This window comes from Ochlerotatus camptorhynchus, unplaced genomic scaffold (genome assembly GCF_037179485.1).
Source record: "Ochlerotatus camptorhynchus isolate MF236.1 unplaced genomic scaffold, CSIRO-AGI_Acam_v1.1 ptg000037l, whole genome shotgun sequence".
NCBI classification, from domain to species: Eukaryota; Metazoa; Arthropoda; class Insecta; order Diptera; family Culicidae; genus Ochlerotatus; species Ochlerotatus camptorhynchus.
In genome coordinates, this window is record NW_027040528.1 from 2,185,636 (window position 1) to 2,201,771 (window position 16,136).

At 40.1% G+C, this 16,136-nt stretch overlaps 1 long non-coding RNA gene across 1 annotated transcript; it reads left to right on the forward strand.

Annotated features, from left to right (window-relative positions):
• Positions 1 to 15,579: 15,579 nt before the first annotated feature.
• Positions 15,580 to 15,919, forward strand: LOC135710786 (uncharacterized). The gene is made up of 2 exons (XR_010518444.1): positions 15,580 to 15,616; positions 15,673 to 15,919. It is a non-coding gene; the product is annotated as an uncharacterized LOC135710786 (long non-coding RNA).
• Positions 15,920 to 16,136: the final 217 nt, after the last annotated feature.

Here is a 16,136-nt window from a genome sequence, read left to right on the forward strand (position 1 = left end):
AGCTCGTTTTGGCAACACAACTGTGACCTTACGGTATTTTTGACTAAACACCAAATCCAAATACTATAATAAATACTAAAGAGCCTGAATTTATAAAGAGACGACTTGTCAAAATTGGAACAATCGATTATCTGTCAAAGACATAGGAAAATTTATTCCCATCGAGCAGAAGACCTGTCAAATGGATAAGATGTCGTCTTTTATGAATTCAAGCTCTTTAATAAATACATATTTAGATTACAATACAGTAAAATCTCGTTTTGGCAACGCAAATTCTTCATCTATGTTTCCAAAATGGAGACCTTTTTCAACGTGTCAAAGTTGAGTGTTAAAATGACTTAACAATAAGAATCAATGCGACCTTAGTGAATCCTGTTCAAAAACTGCGAAAATAATGGTATTTAAGAATATATAAACAAAATTCAAATTTTCATGTTGCCAAAAGCCATTTTGGCAACATTGACTTTAACTTGCTTTAAAATTACGTAATATAATTTTCAAATATTCCCCAGCGTATAATTTCATCAAATGTACCATTATTTTTGAAAAATATAATTTTTGCATACTTTCAAGAGACATTTCTAAGTGGAACTGACAGCTAGGAATCTAGAGTGTGTGAGTGCTCTGGTGTTAATGGTGCTGAAGGTAAACATAAACAAAGCAGAAATTCATATAAGAATAAACTGCCAGTTCTACTGTGATCTGTCAAAAGTTCTTGGTAAACAAAAAAGTCAGCTGATCGCAACTGTCTCGTGAACAGCCTTATAGCACAGACAAACAGACATAACACTCGCAAGTTGTTAATCGAACAAGCATTTAACGATCAATTTAAAAGTATCGTAGTTGGTAGTAAAGCCATCTGAGGCGCGCATAGTCAATTCTTTTGAGTTTGACTTTTACACACTATCGCCATCTGTTGAGCGTACTGCCCATCACAGTGTACTCAACAGATGGCGGTAATGTTTTAGTGACGATGTTTAACAGTGAGAAATATTCAATATGTTATGTCTATTTGTCTATGCTTATAGGATTCATTTACATAAGGTGAAGGCTTATGCTATACACATGCTGTTTATGCTAGAACAAATCGATAAAATGCCTAGTCGATTTGTCCCACTTGAAATATTGGACGCAATGTTGTCCCACTGGAATTTTTTTAAAAAGAAACCCAATGAAGAGAACCGATCATCACAGCTAGGTGCTTTTGATTGTGAAAGCTATGTTTAGAGAACAATTATTAATTTAATTTATTGATTTTGAATTGCTCTAAATTGCGGTCATATTTAAAATGGGAAAATCGACTTAGTTTTTTTTTCCTTCGAGATTTATGTTTTGAAACATGGGACAGTTATGCGTCCACCAGCATTATAGTTGCGGTACTTAAGAAATGTACCATTCCTATACTATCGTTAAAAGCATCACTGTCACATATACATAGGAAATCAAGCAAAAAAGTTATGAGTTTCACGACAGTATAGTTACTAATCAGTTTTCATAATCAACTATAATAGGAACCAAACGTTTCTAGCGTACCGCAACTATAACAACGTTTACCCTACTCTGGTGCTGCTAATAATACTGGGCGATTGTTTCAATAACAAAGTTTCAATGTTCTTTTTATTAAAAAAAAATGTATAAATCGTGCAGAAATTAGTATTGCCTTACTTGTTTATACTTAGAATATACACTACGGATCATTACAACAATAGCTTCGTTTGCCAAATGATCAGTGATGTTGTTTTCAAACAAATTTAATTTCCCATCATCAGGAAAACCATGCATCCTATCTGATATCGCGTGATAGTCTAAATGAGCTTTAATAGACATACCGTCAATAAGGATAGCGACTACTTTATCCTTTTCTGCCATGTTTTCCGCAGCTTTTTTTATACAGTTCAATATTTCTTTGTTGAATCCTGGAAGATTGCTTATGTTTCGATGCCATCTCATAATAGTTTTTGGGTGAGGCAGACATAGTACATTTTCTGCTCTTAACGTTTTATACGTTGATGCTGATGCTATCATCTGTCGGGTGCTAAACGTTCGAGAAACGTGGTACCGTCTGGCATGTTTTGTATGGAAAGAATTTTCTAAACATTCCAATAGTATGGAATTGTTTTTCACCATTGCGATGATCTTTTTATCGCGCTTTTGGATTTTATCTCTTTCCTTTAATTTTAGGTTTAGTCTGTGTACCTGGTCGCATTTGGTTTTATACGAAACTTTCCTACGCTGGGCAGTTCGGCGACAAATTCTGTGATGTTTTCTTTCGTATTTTAGTTCAGTTTGAAGACGTAAAATTTTCCGGTCCTTCGCCGAACAACATTGGAGTAACTTGGAGTATTCTATAATTAAAAAAAATGCAGATACAAGACAATCAACATAAGTGACGTTTAAGACGGGTTTATTTCATGTTTCTTTCAGTTGGATATTTGCCAACAAAATGTGTTGAATTTTTTGCGTTAATGAAAAATTGCGATTTGGATATTACCAATCCACTATTTTTTCTTCGCGACCATACATAAACAAACATAACACAGGAACACACCTAAACTCAAGAAAGTAAAACAAAACCAGTCAAGCCGAAAAAAAAATACTAAACTGAACACACAGCAAAAAAATGTAATATCGATCAACGTTATTCAAGCTGATGTATGAAATAATGATGTAATAGCAAAAAACAGATACAATATTACATCAGTGGATATAACGCAGACAAACAGACATAACACATTGAATATTTATCACTGTAAAACATCGTTGCCAAAACATTACCGCCATCTGTTGAATACTCTGTGGTGGGTAGTACGCTGAACAGATGGCGGTAGTGTGTAAACGTCAAACGCAAGGGAATTGACTATGCGCGCCACAGGTGGCGGTACTACCAACTACGATACTTTTAAATTGACCGTTAAATGCTTGTTCGATGAACAACTTGCGAGTGTTATGTCTGTTTGTCTGTGGATATAATTTTATTCGCAAAATCTATGTACATCGTACAACGTAATATTACACAACCGACGGAATGATCTCGGTGCAGCTGTTTGGATGTAATATTCAACAATATTTTGGCGTTGACGGCACCGTGCAAAATCGTGTTTTCTAGCAAAAATTTACAGTTTCTTACGGGAATTTTCAGTCTGACGTTTGCTAACAGCATTTTCTTTACGAGTAAACAGCTGCAGAGTATCCAGTATTTTACGATCGCTTATGGCCGATCAAATTTGATCGTTTACACGTAGAGCGACACAACCCAAACTTCAAATCTTATGTTCCCGACCAGAAAATCAGCCAGATTGTGGCGGCCATATAAGCGATCGTAAAATACTGGATATGCATAGTCTGGCGAATAGAATCTCGGGAACCAATTGAGCTGTAATTGCGGAACCAATCGAGCAAATCACGACCATGAATTTATAGATCCCCAAACTCTTTGCTGTCTACCCGCACTACAAAAGTCAACATGGCCATCAATTGGTAAGATTCCAAGAAATAACTCTCAAACAGTCACTAAGTTTATGGTATATTTAATACGCTTTTCCATATCTACTATTATAAACTATCCCATATCGGCTTGATTTCCTATTCATATGAGACAGTTATGCTTTTATGAGCAGTATACAATGTAATCATATTTTGAAAATGTATATAACATCCTATAGTCAATATTGCTTCCTTCTTCAGAAGGTTACGTAGTTAACAAACGACTTGTTATATTTTGGAGTATGTTTTGATTTGGTCTTTTGTTACATTTTTGTCAATTAATGAAACGAGGTGTTTTGTTCTGGTGAGCAAACATTTGTTTTTATTTTCAATGATGTATAATTTTTCAAAATTCCCATTACCTAACTTCTCAGGAGTGCTGCTATCAACTTAGCAAGGTATTGGTAGCGTTCCTGTTAAAAAAAATGTTTTGTTAACCAATCAATATTAAACGACCTTTTGCATTCCGTGGTTTTTTTTTTTTTTTTATTTTTTTTTTTTTTTCTTTATTATAGAGACTTTCAGCCTTAGGCTGGTTCGTCTCTTTATTTAACAGAAGAGGCATCGAAGGAGGCCCCCTTGGCAAAGCATAAACATAAGTTTTCATAACAATAATTTTTTAAAGTTCCATAAAATGAAATGTCAGGTTTAGTTGCGTTGTTCATCAAGTCAGTGAAGTTGTTAATCAAGAAACCTTAATCGTAGTCCTGTAGTGGCGCACTTTGTTGTTGTTTAGAAGTTCCCGTGGTTGATGTCAGCTAAATTCGTTCGTACAGTTTTGTGTCTTTAAGGAAACAGAGCAAAGCTGTTTCTGTTGAAGGGTCGTTAGCAAGAATATCTCTTATACCATTTTCTAGTCCGTATATTCTTCTCGAATCTTGATACTGAGGGCAAACAGCAATAATGTGTTCGACAGACTGCCGAATCCCACAAAAATCGCATAGGCTTTGATCGTATCGTCCCGACTGGAAGTGACTAATTCGTGTGTGGCCGGTTCGCAGCCTAGATAGGATTCGTTGATCTTTTCTATTATTTTGGTCATTCCATTTGGTAGTCTCACCTTTAACCTTACGAAGAAAAAGGTCTCTCTCTTGTTGCCATGATACTGCCCAAGCTACCGAAATTATGTTTTTAACCCAGGTTTTGGCATCTTGAAAGGGTACCTGTGTGGTGAGTAGCTGCGAATCTCGACCTAAGGCCGCAAGCTTATCTGCGCTTTCATTGCCCGGGATGCCGCAGTGTCCGGGAATCCAAACGAAAAGAGTGTTAGGTTTCACTGTCGCCCGGATCATTTGTACCCATGGGTGACGTATACGGTCCGTTTCAAGGGCTTTAAGGACACTCGCGGAGTCTGATAATATGGCAGTATAAGTTGCCTTTGCATTAGTCGCTGCTTGATGAATAGCTATGGCCTCAGCCGAGAAGACTGAGCACATTTTTGGTAGCCGCTGGTGTATCACAAGATCTCTTCCTGACACACCAACACCTACTCTGCCATTGGCCTTGGAACCATCGGTGTATATTAAATCATATCCAGCTAACGTCGTCGCTTTCATACGATTGAAAGTACTTATAACTCCGGCCTTACTTTCTCCGACTTTGTAAGAACATTGAAAAGACCAGTTGACCTTCGGTTTGGAAGAGTCCCATCCTTGGCCTCCGATCCGGTCTAATTCAGCTACCGGTGGGAGTTCCTGATGAGCCAGTTTCTGAAGGAGTTTGTTAGCCTCCCTTAGGAGGAACACTCCCTCCTCTTCTCCGTATGTCTTTTCCATGAAGCTCAAAGCTCTCGAGCAGGTGGTTATGGCCATGATGTAATGGAAAGGTAACACTCCAGCTTCGACACACGCTGACGACGCCGGCGTGGATGGTAGCAAACCAGAGACTATTCTTATGCAGCGATTGTAGGTTGGTCCTAGTTTCTGCATCATCTCGTCTGAAGATCGGCAGGTGAGCTCTATACCGTATAACAGTCTGTTGGTTACGATGGCCGTGGAAACTCGGAGCGCAGTATCGCGGTTATTGTGATTCCGACGGTTCGTTATCAAGCGTAATAGGCGTATTCTTGATTGACAATCTTCTCGAACCGTGTTAAAATGTTTTTGGAAGTTGAGGTGGCGGTCTAGATAGACGCCGAGAATGCGACAGCAGGTCTTGTAAGGCACTGTGTTGCCTTCGATTTTGATAGGGTTAGACTCCGCCCGGTGTCGGCTGTTACAGATGTGTGTAAAGTTACTCTTGCTCGGTGACAACTCAAAACCTACCGATTTGACCCATCTGTTAACGGCATTGACAGCTGCTTGAAGCTTTTTCCGAAGTGAAACTGGTCTATGCCCGACAACAACGAGGACGATGTCGTCAGCATAAACAAAGATGTATATATCTTTGGGGAGGTCCCCAAAGACTCCGTTCATAGACACTAGGAACAGTGTGACTGCGAGAACAGAGCCCTGGGGGACTCCAGTCTCTTCCCTTGCTATGTTAGACCTATGATTCCCGATGCCGACTTGGAAGGTTCTGTTCTTGAGGAAATTCTGGACAAAGTGAAGTATGTGGCCGGATAGGCCCCATTCAGATAATTGTTTTAAGACGAAGGGTGTCCATGTCCTGTTATAAGCTTTAGACAAGTCCAAAGCTGCTATGTCTACGTGCTGTTGGGCTTGTAGGGCGTCATCTAGAACTTGACCGAGGGAAGCAAAGTAGGTTCCCGTTCCGTAACCTTTACGGAAGGCATGTTGTCGGCAATCCAACAGATTGTTGTCTTGAAGGAAGTCAGTAAGTCTGCGGTTGACCATACGTTCCAGAACTTTACAAGTGCAATTTGTCAATGAGATAGGCCGGTAGTCCTTTGGATCAGTCGAGGATGATCCATTCTTTGGTATGGGAACTACCAAGCTGTGTCTCCATTGCTTTGGGAAAACATCCTGGGTCCAGTTCTGGTTCAGAAGTGAAAGAAGGATCTGCTTGCCCCTGTGTGGTAGGTGTTTCAGCAATGGGTAACTAATTTCATCAGGGCCAGCAGATTTACCATTACTGTTCGCAAGGGCAAAGCTTAACTCCAACATGGAGAAAGGTTGGTTGATCGGTAGAGAGGAGACGTCTTGTGGAATGGGAACTCTATCTAATGACGTTAAGGAGGCAGCATTGCTTCTGATGAAAAGTTGGCTATAGCCACTGATGGCAGAAAGGCTGGCAAAATATTCTGCGAGTTTATCGGCTACAACCGAGGGGTCTCTCGATAACCCGTTCTCATGTCTGATGGCTATTCCTTTTGTTCTTCTCTTTCCGCTTAGGGAGTTTACCCTACCCCACAGTTGGGTAGTAGACTGGTTACTATTGATCCCGTCGATGAAATCTTCCCAATTCCTGCGTTTGGCATCTCTGATAATTTGTCTGCATTTATTTCTCTTTGACCGATATTCTGCTATCATTCTTCCTTTTTCTGGGTGATCAGGCGGAAGTCTCTTCACTGCTCTCATTGCCTTCCTTCTAGCTTTGATAGCCGCCCTGGTCTCCGGGGACCACCAATGCAGGGCTTTACGGCCGGGGGTGACACTAGTCCTAGGTATGGAACCTTTAGCAGCGTCGAAGATAGTGGTGGTGAGTTGATCGATACTAGACGGGTTATTGACATCTAGACTTGTTTCTATGGCCGTTTCAAATGCGGCCCAATCCGCCTGATCGTAACGCCAGCGAGGGCGTCGAGATGTCTCGGGGGGTTTACTGTTGATACCGATTACAATGGGGCGGTGGTCACTACCCAGAGGGTCCTCAAGGCAGGACCATATTAGGCGATTCATTAAATATCTACTGGCCAATGATACATCGATTGCAGTTTCCGTTTGCCCCCGCATAAAAGTGGGCGTTCCATCGTTTAGAACAACTAAATCGTAGTCTTCAGCTATCCCTGCGCAGATAGTTCCTCTGGAGTCCGGGATGCGGGCGCCCCAAAGTGGATGATGGCTATTAAAATCGCCAAGGATCAGTCGGGGCTCGTCAATTTGATCCAAAAGATTCCGAAGTTTAGCATCCAGGTTCGGTAGATCACGGCACTGTAGGTAAATACTAACAACTGATAATGGGAAAGGTTCCTCGATGCGTGCGGCTGTTGCTAATAGGCTAGAATCCAGACTAATCGGTGTGAAAGGTACCGACGTGTGTAATCCGAGCGCTACAGATTGGTACATGTTGTTTCCTGACTTCAGTAGCCATGTGTACTGTCCTTGAAGGCAACGATTCATGGTATCCACACTGGTTCTGTGTGTTTCCTGAATGGCTAGGATGCAGGATGGGTTCTTTTTGATGAGTAATTCGAGATCTGCCAGGTTATTGAAAAACCCGTTCATATTCCACTGGATAGCGATTGTTGCTGAGTCGATCGCCGGTTGGAAAGTTCTACCATTGGAAGACAGGGGTCGTGTGTTCATTGCTGGTAAGAGTTTAATCGTGGTATCGTTCCTTGAGTGAGTTGGTTCATTGGACCAATCGAGTCCGAGCGTTTCATGTTGAAGTCGGTCATATTCGTCAGCGTTTATTAGGGCTCGGAGTGGTAAGGCCGAGGGGAGCGTAACTTGTCTTAATTGGGTCTCATCGGATGGAGATAACACTAATGTGTCAGCTGTCAATGAGGGAGTTGCGGTTGAGATACTAGGCCTTGGAGTTCCTGTCCATCCAGGGGAATGGGCGTAAAAACCCTTGTCTGTCCCTCTTCTGCCATCCCCGGGGTGCCGGGGGTTGTCCGCCAGTTCCGGTAAAAAAGTGACGTCCGCACTGACGGGGCCTCGGCTGCCCCGAGGAGAGGGCAGGGAAAAACCCGGGGAACGAGGGGTGAACCTCTTGTGCGTCCCGGAAACGAAAGAAGCCACTGAGCGTCGGGGGTTATCCACTGGTTCCGATGGTGGTATAGCTTCCGCACCAGGGGTGCCCCGACTACTCAGGGCATCCGTCGTTTGCTTCATCCAGTTTCTGTTGTTAGTCCATGTTGGTGATTGAGCATTATACGTCCCTAAATCGTTCGTATAGAGTTGTGTAGATTCGTTGCTTGTTTGTTGGTGTCGATTACTTTTCTCTTCATTGTCGATATTGCTTTTTTCAACGTTGGATAAAATATTAGCCATCGCGAGATGAGTTGGAGATAGCCTGGTTTGTAGTGGTATCGACGAAGAACGAAATTCAGCTGGCGGTTTAAGACTGCATCTCAGGGTCATCATCCGACGGGCCATGTAGGATGTCCGGCGGAAGGTGACGGTTGTCACTGACGTTTGCAGATCTTATTTTGAGGGGTTGGTTAACTTTGGGATCGATCGGCGAACGCAAGCGTTTAGACGATCTGCTTCTCGGTTTCTCGTTTCTCTTGTGGCCGCGGTTACGGCTACGGCTGCGGCTGCGACTACGGCTGCGACTCTTACGGGGCTTATTTTGTTTCTGTTGTTGCTGTTGTTGGAAGTCTTTGTTGTTGGCCTTGCTGGAGTGACTGGACTCTACTGCAGCCTGAGGTGCTGGAAGTCCGACGGATTCAGCATCCTTTCCGGTTTCCTTGAGCAAGGCTAGGTATTGCTGAGATATTTCGTTAAGCTGGCTCTTCGTCGTTCTGTACAGATTTTTGTACATGTTCAGGTCATGCTGAAGTCGGTCCGTGATAACTTGCTGGTCTTGTAGCTTTCTATTCCATTCGTCTTTTTGTTCCTCCATTTCCTTATCCTTTTTGTTTAAACGCTCTTCCATTTCCGCCAACCTCTTCAGGATTTCCTGATTTTCGTTACTATTGCTGATGTTACCTGCTTGTCCGGATTGTGAAGAATTATGCCTTTGCTGGTAGATCTTCTTCGCCGCGTCATATGACAATCCCAGATCAATTCGTATTTTGGCGATTTCATTTTCGGCCACGTAAACTGGACACTTCTTACTCGATGCAGGGTGTTCAGAAGACTTGCATTTGGGGCAATGTGGTGCAAAACGGCAGGTGACTCCTCGAACCACCTCGTGGTCACCAGCACACATGCCACAGATTTCTTTTTTCGCACAGCGCAGTTTTGTATGTCCAAACTCCCAGCATTTGTAACACTGCATGGGAGCAGGATAATATGGCCTGGTTTGTACACGGAGGTAGCCGAGGTATACGTGTTGTGGGATCGCAGTACCGGATACGGTTAGAATCAACATCGGTGTATTGATCCTATCATCCCCGACGCCTTTCCGGGTGATTCTCCGAACAGAAGATATGCCTTGCCCTGCTAGGATGTCTTTTACTTCCTCCTCGGTGAGATCTACCACTTCGTAGTTGTGTATTACACACTTCACATAATTGTGAATCGGATGCTCTCCCGCATAAACGCGAACCATAAATTGACCTTACCTTAAATGGTTAAAAATTGTTTATAATCCCTGCTAAACTTTAACTGAAATGGTTATGGAACTTTACATGAACGTTTAATGATAAAGTTTCAACCTTATGTATTATGGTTTTTTGGAACTGGACCTTACAAATAATGGGTTGTTAAGAACCATTACCGTTCCAAATTCTTGTTTTCTCCATACATTTTCGGAAAGAGAACTATATTAGAACCTTTTAACTTATGGTTTGAGAACTTTAATGGTAATGGTTATGGTAGTCAGTAAGGTCCACGAATGGTTTTGTAACATCGATCAACTTTATGTGGAATATATCGTGAATTGGTTGCCTGTAATTTACTGATTACCAATTCACGATATATTCCACGTAAAGTTGAGCGATAATACAAAACCATTAATGGACCTTACTGACTACCATAACCATTACCATTAATGTTCTCAAATCATAAGTAAAAACGTTCTTATATAGTTCTCTTTCTGAAAATGTATGGAGAAAACAAGAATTTGGAATGGTAATGGTTCTTAACAACCCATTATTTGTAAGGTACAGTTCCAAAAAACCATAATACATAAGGTTGAAACTTTATCATTAAACGTTCATGTAAAGTTCCATAACCATTTCAGTTAAAGTTTAGCAGGGATTATAAACAATTTTTAACCATTTTAGGTAAGGTCAGTTTATGGTTCGCGTTTATGCGGGCTTCGATGCTGATCGGAGTGTGATCGTACAGTTCTTTCAAAGATTTCAATTTATCTACCTGGTCTGGTCTTCTGACTTTCAGGGCGTAGCGGGTTCCTCGATTTTCGGGAAATGCACCCTCTATCAGTCCGCAACATTGCGTTACGGATAGACTAACCACAGTCGGATTTTTTGGTAGCACCGCTGGTTCAACTGGTTGTAGTCGTAGGATTGTCAGTGGGCCATTAACGTTTTGTGGGTCCATCCATTCGGGAACTGTACGTCCCCTGTATGATCCATCAATGGTATTACAACCCGTTGCTCCACCACCAGGATCCCCATCGAGGGGAAAGTCCCATCCCGACTTCATAGTCGAGATGGCATGGAAAGGTTTTCAGCAAGCGAAGTCCAGAATAGCGTCGTATAACTTCCGCGGTGGAGATGCCCTTATGTACAGCAGTCACAGCACAGCAGCAGAACTCTCAGTGTGATGCAGACGAACAGCAGTATGGTTTTTTTTGCACACAACTATATACACGATTCGCGAGCGAATGAGGCTATACCAACGGAGGTAATTGTTTGCCTTTTGTTTGTCACTACCGAATAGCGCGTGTAATGTATCAATTTCAGTCTAGTGACACTAGATTCTGAATCTAAATGCACTCCGCGCACTAAAACGAAACGCGTTGGAACACTTCTCGGGATATTCCGAAAACGAGGGAAATAACTGGCAAGTATCGTAGTGAAATAAACACTATTGTATACCGCACGAACTAGAAAGTGACCAAATGCGACTGTACGTAGCAGAAGCTTTCGATTAACTGATGAGCATTCCGTGGTGTTATATTCGACCGTGCGCATTTTAGTGTTTTAAAAATGTATTATAATGAGTAATATCTCACGGTAAGCTCAGTTATCATTTTATAGACCACCCACAACCGTTTTACGTTGAAGATTTGTAAAATTTGCAAAAAATAAGAGGTTGTATGTACAGTTTCTTACACTTCTGTCAATTTTTTTTACATGCGACGATTGACACCCCAATAGAAATTTGGTGTCGTATGCGAGGGGGACGACTCTATCTACGATGCAGAAAAGATTGTGTATTGCTGTGGATAGCTGCGCGCACGCTGAATAGATAGAAAGAAGATTAATGACGATTCTGAAGATTTCCTGCAAAAAGATGATGCACGATGCAAGTAGATGCGAGAAATGAAAGAAGATTTTTCGAAGATTGATTCGCTAATGTGAGATTTGTTGTGCATCTAGACTTGAGATTTAGATGTGTCGCCACCCTCGGTCGTATGTAAGATTGAGCTATGTTTTGATAAGTTGGCACATACGACAAATAGTATTTTGATCAGAAAATGAAACAGACATGAGGTAACCCAAATTTTGCCTTTAGGAAGAGTAAGCAGAGTATTTATAATGTCAATTTGTTTACGTTTGTTGCATACCACCTTATTACTGCATGGTGATATGCAATGTAGTTTTTTTTTTTAATATTATTCCATTTTTGACGACACATTTCTTCAGTATTGAAAGATGGCTGGTGAATCATTTAGTTTACGTGAGAAAAGGTTTCTCCACTCGATTGTTTGTTAAACTTGCTACCACTGGATTGCTCACAAAACTATCGTAGATCTAGATCTAACGATTAAAGCCAACATTTTTTTGTTCAGTATATACCTCTGACCGTTCAAAATTATCGCTGTGCTGTTTTTGGGGCAAGCAAAATAAATCGAAGCTTTGTGATACGGTGAAAATAACCCAAACATTGATTACCTAAACACACAAATTGTAAGAAAATATTGATTAAGAGAAATCAGCATTACACTTCTGTACTTAGTACCAACCTGTTTATGCTGCTTTTATTTTGTGCTGAGGGGTTGTATTTAACGTTTGACGCGTTTGACGTTTTTGCCTTTAATAATCCTTTCTATATCAAGCTGAACATTGCATTAGGTCCTAAGTAACATTGATCGATTCTCTTCGTCGACTTTCTCTTTCGTTAATAACTTGAGCACATAATCGTTTCTTGTCGTGTTTGTCATAATAGATACTACACGCTAACATGCACATACCTTTAAGTCGGTAAAGAATACCTAAATATCGGTAGAAATTAATGATAATCGAAATAAGTGCATATACCTAAATTATCGGTAATCATGGATTACCAATAATTTGCGTTAAATATTACCTAATTTACAGTAATAAATAGCCTATTTAAAGTAAAAAGTAACGATTTTTATCGGTAAAAAATACCGATTTTTTTTTACCGATAATTTTAGGTAATCGTAGCTAAGAGTGTAGATAAAAGCTTATTTTATCGATATGAGTGCTGAAAATACCTGGGAATGTCTTTTCATGGCCGTGGGAATACAAAGAGAAATTTGACGAAGAGAATCTGTCAATGCTCGAAGAGAATCGATCATCGCGTTTACGACCTTATGTATGCTCACTGTCGAACAATGAAAAACTCGACAGTGAGCATACATAAGGGCCTATACGCGATGATCGCCCGCATAAACGCGAGCCATAAATTGACCTTACCTAAAATGGTTAAAAATTGTTAATAATCCATGCTAAACTTTAACTGAAATGGTTATGGAACTTTACATGAACGTTTAATGATAAAGTTTCAACCTTATGTATTATGGTTTTTTGGAACTGGACCTTACAAATAATGGGTTGTTAAGAACCATTACCATTCAAAATTTTTGTTTTCTCCATACATTTTCAGAAAGAGAACTATATAAGAACGTTTTTACTTATGATTTGAGAACATTAATGGTAATGGTTATGGTAGTCAGTAAGGTCCACGAATGGTTTTGTATTATCGCTCAACTTTACGTGGAATATATCGTGAATTGGTAATCAGTAAATTACAGGCAACCAATCCGCGATATATTCCACATAAAGTTGATCGATGTTACAAAACCATTCGTGGACCTTACTGACTACCATAACCATTACCATTAAAGTTCTCAAACCATAAGTTAAAAGGTTCTAATATAGTTCTCTTTCCGAACATGTATGGAGAAAACAAGAATTTGGAACGGTAATGGTTCTTAACAACCCATTATTTGTAAGGTCCAGTTCCAAAAAACCATAATACATAAGGTTGAAACTTTATCATTAAACGTTCATGTAAAGTTCCATAACCATTTCAGTTAAAGTTTAGCAGGGATTATAAACAATTTTTAACCATTTTAGGTAAGGTCAATTTATGGTCCGCGTTTATGCGGGCGATTCTCTTCGTCGATTTTCTCTTTTGTTAATAACTCGCTAGATTTAACGTTTCTCGGTGCGTTTGCTGTTGCTTTTGATAGCCAATACAACCAAGGGGGGGAGGTGGCTGTCAAATACGAACAAAAGTCGCCTACCTCGCATAACTGGTTCCAAACGTAAACAAGCCATAAGAAACCTACAGCGTTTGTTTACGTTTGGAACCAGTTTCATACAAGATGATCAGTAGGCTGATTTGACAGCACATCCCCCCCCAGAATACAACCTGTTACTACTCTGCATTGAACAAATTCTAGAAAATTGTTTCGCTTAGCTGTAGCAATGCAAAGAGAAAATCGATAAAGAGAATCGATCATCGCGTATTGGCCCTTATGCATGCTCACTGTCGAACTTTTGTTTTGCTTGAACGAAAGTGAAGATCAAGGTGAATACATATAGGTGTTCTAATGTGTCAAAATCATGATTCAGCCATGTTAGATTTTTGCATGAGACAGCGACCGAGTTTGTTTAAAATTTGCTCCAAAACCACACTTGATCCAGGTTCGAACTGGGTAATTAAAAAAATAGCTATGAGTTAGTTTTACTCAGTCTCTGAGTAACTTTGATTGGCCGTGTAGAAAATTCGGCAACCTGAAAGTCTAGCGTTCAGAATCATAAGGGTCTAACTGCAATCATCGAATCTCTAAATCGATTTTCTCTTTCACTAATAACTCAAGCTGAACATTGCATTAGGTCCTAAGTAACACTGATCGATTATCTTCGTCGACTTTCTCTTTCGTTAATAACTTGAGCACAGTTCACACAGTATGTGTGTTTGTCATATTTATCGATCTGTGTGCTGAAAATACATGGGAATGGGGATGCAAAGAGATAGTCGACGAAGAGAATCTTTCAATGTTACTTAGGACCTAATGCAATGTTCAGCTTGAACTCTGGTGGATTAACATTAAATTTTCTCGGTGCATTTCTAGATAAACATTTCAAAAGGTCCTATCTGCATTGATCGATTCTCTTCATCGACTTTCTCTTTCGTCAATAACTCAGTTGCAAAACCTTTCCCTGTTGTATTTGACGTTTTGGACGCTAGATAAGAACCCCCTTTATCAAACTACACAGAAATTCAAAACAACCCAAAATTAAGTTCTTTTCACTCATCTCCCATGTTCCGTACAATAAGCCAAATTTGGGTAAACCGGCTCAAAGTAGTTTGCATTTAAGCACGGCAAAAAAAATTACCCATCGCTAAGTAATTTTCAATTTTTTCTACCCAAAATTAAGTTCAATTAACTCAAATTTGGGTATATCGCATATTACTCAATTTTGGCTTCTTGTACGGAACTAGACGGTTGAGTCGAATCTTTCGTTCTATTTTTGACAACAATAGCGAGAGGAAATGAAACGGACAGAGGTCAAATAACTCAAATTTGAGTTTAAAAAACCCAAGCGGTGGGTAGTTTTGTTTTTCTGTGTATATGATAAAATTAGCGCAAAATCTGTTTGCATAGCAGTGGTTATGAAAAGAGAAAGTCGATGAAGAGAATCGATCAAAGCAGATAGGACCATTTGAAATGTTCATCGAGATTTGATGTTGGTTTTGCTAACTATCTGTGTGGCAATACTGTGTTGATAAGATTTCGAAAAATTGATTCAGTTAACTGTAGTAATGCAAAGAGAAAACCGATGAAGATAATCGATCATCGCTGGCCCTTATGATTCTAAACGCTAGAAGTAAAAGTACTCTTTCTTAAAACGGTACAACGGCGACCATTATTTGGACGAGCTGCTGAAGCTGTAAAAGAGACAGGAAGCGAAGAAGATCGGATTCCTGTTGACGATTAAGGCACCTGTGTAAAGGTTAGTTAATTGAATGAATGATGAATGTATTAAATTAATATTGATTTTAATTGTAGGACATGACAATTGCTGAGACGGAAGCGGATTTCTTTCCGGCGATGCAGTCGGTGAGAACCAAGTCGATGAAGGCTTTCAGGGATAGCTTAATCCTGCTGGAACGGTACCTTTGCTCGCCATGGCACGAAATGGTACAGGCCTGTACGAGTGAGACTTTTTGATACACCTGTACATTTGAGCACTTCCAATGTGGAGACCGGCATCATTTAAGCTTGCTTTGAAATAAAATACTGAACACTCGAGTAAAATGATTGCAAATTCGATTTTGAAAGAAATGAACCCAAATAATGTGCATTCAACTTACCCACCATATTTCATTCTACCGAATGGCTACTAATTGACCCGATGCAACAATGTATTTGCCCAGAGTACACTAAATTTTTATTATTATTTATCTCTAAAACGATATTGATTTTCGAAAAATGTATCCTGACAATGGCAATGGACTGCACAAGTTAGAAAC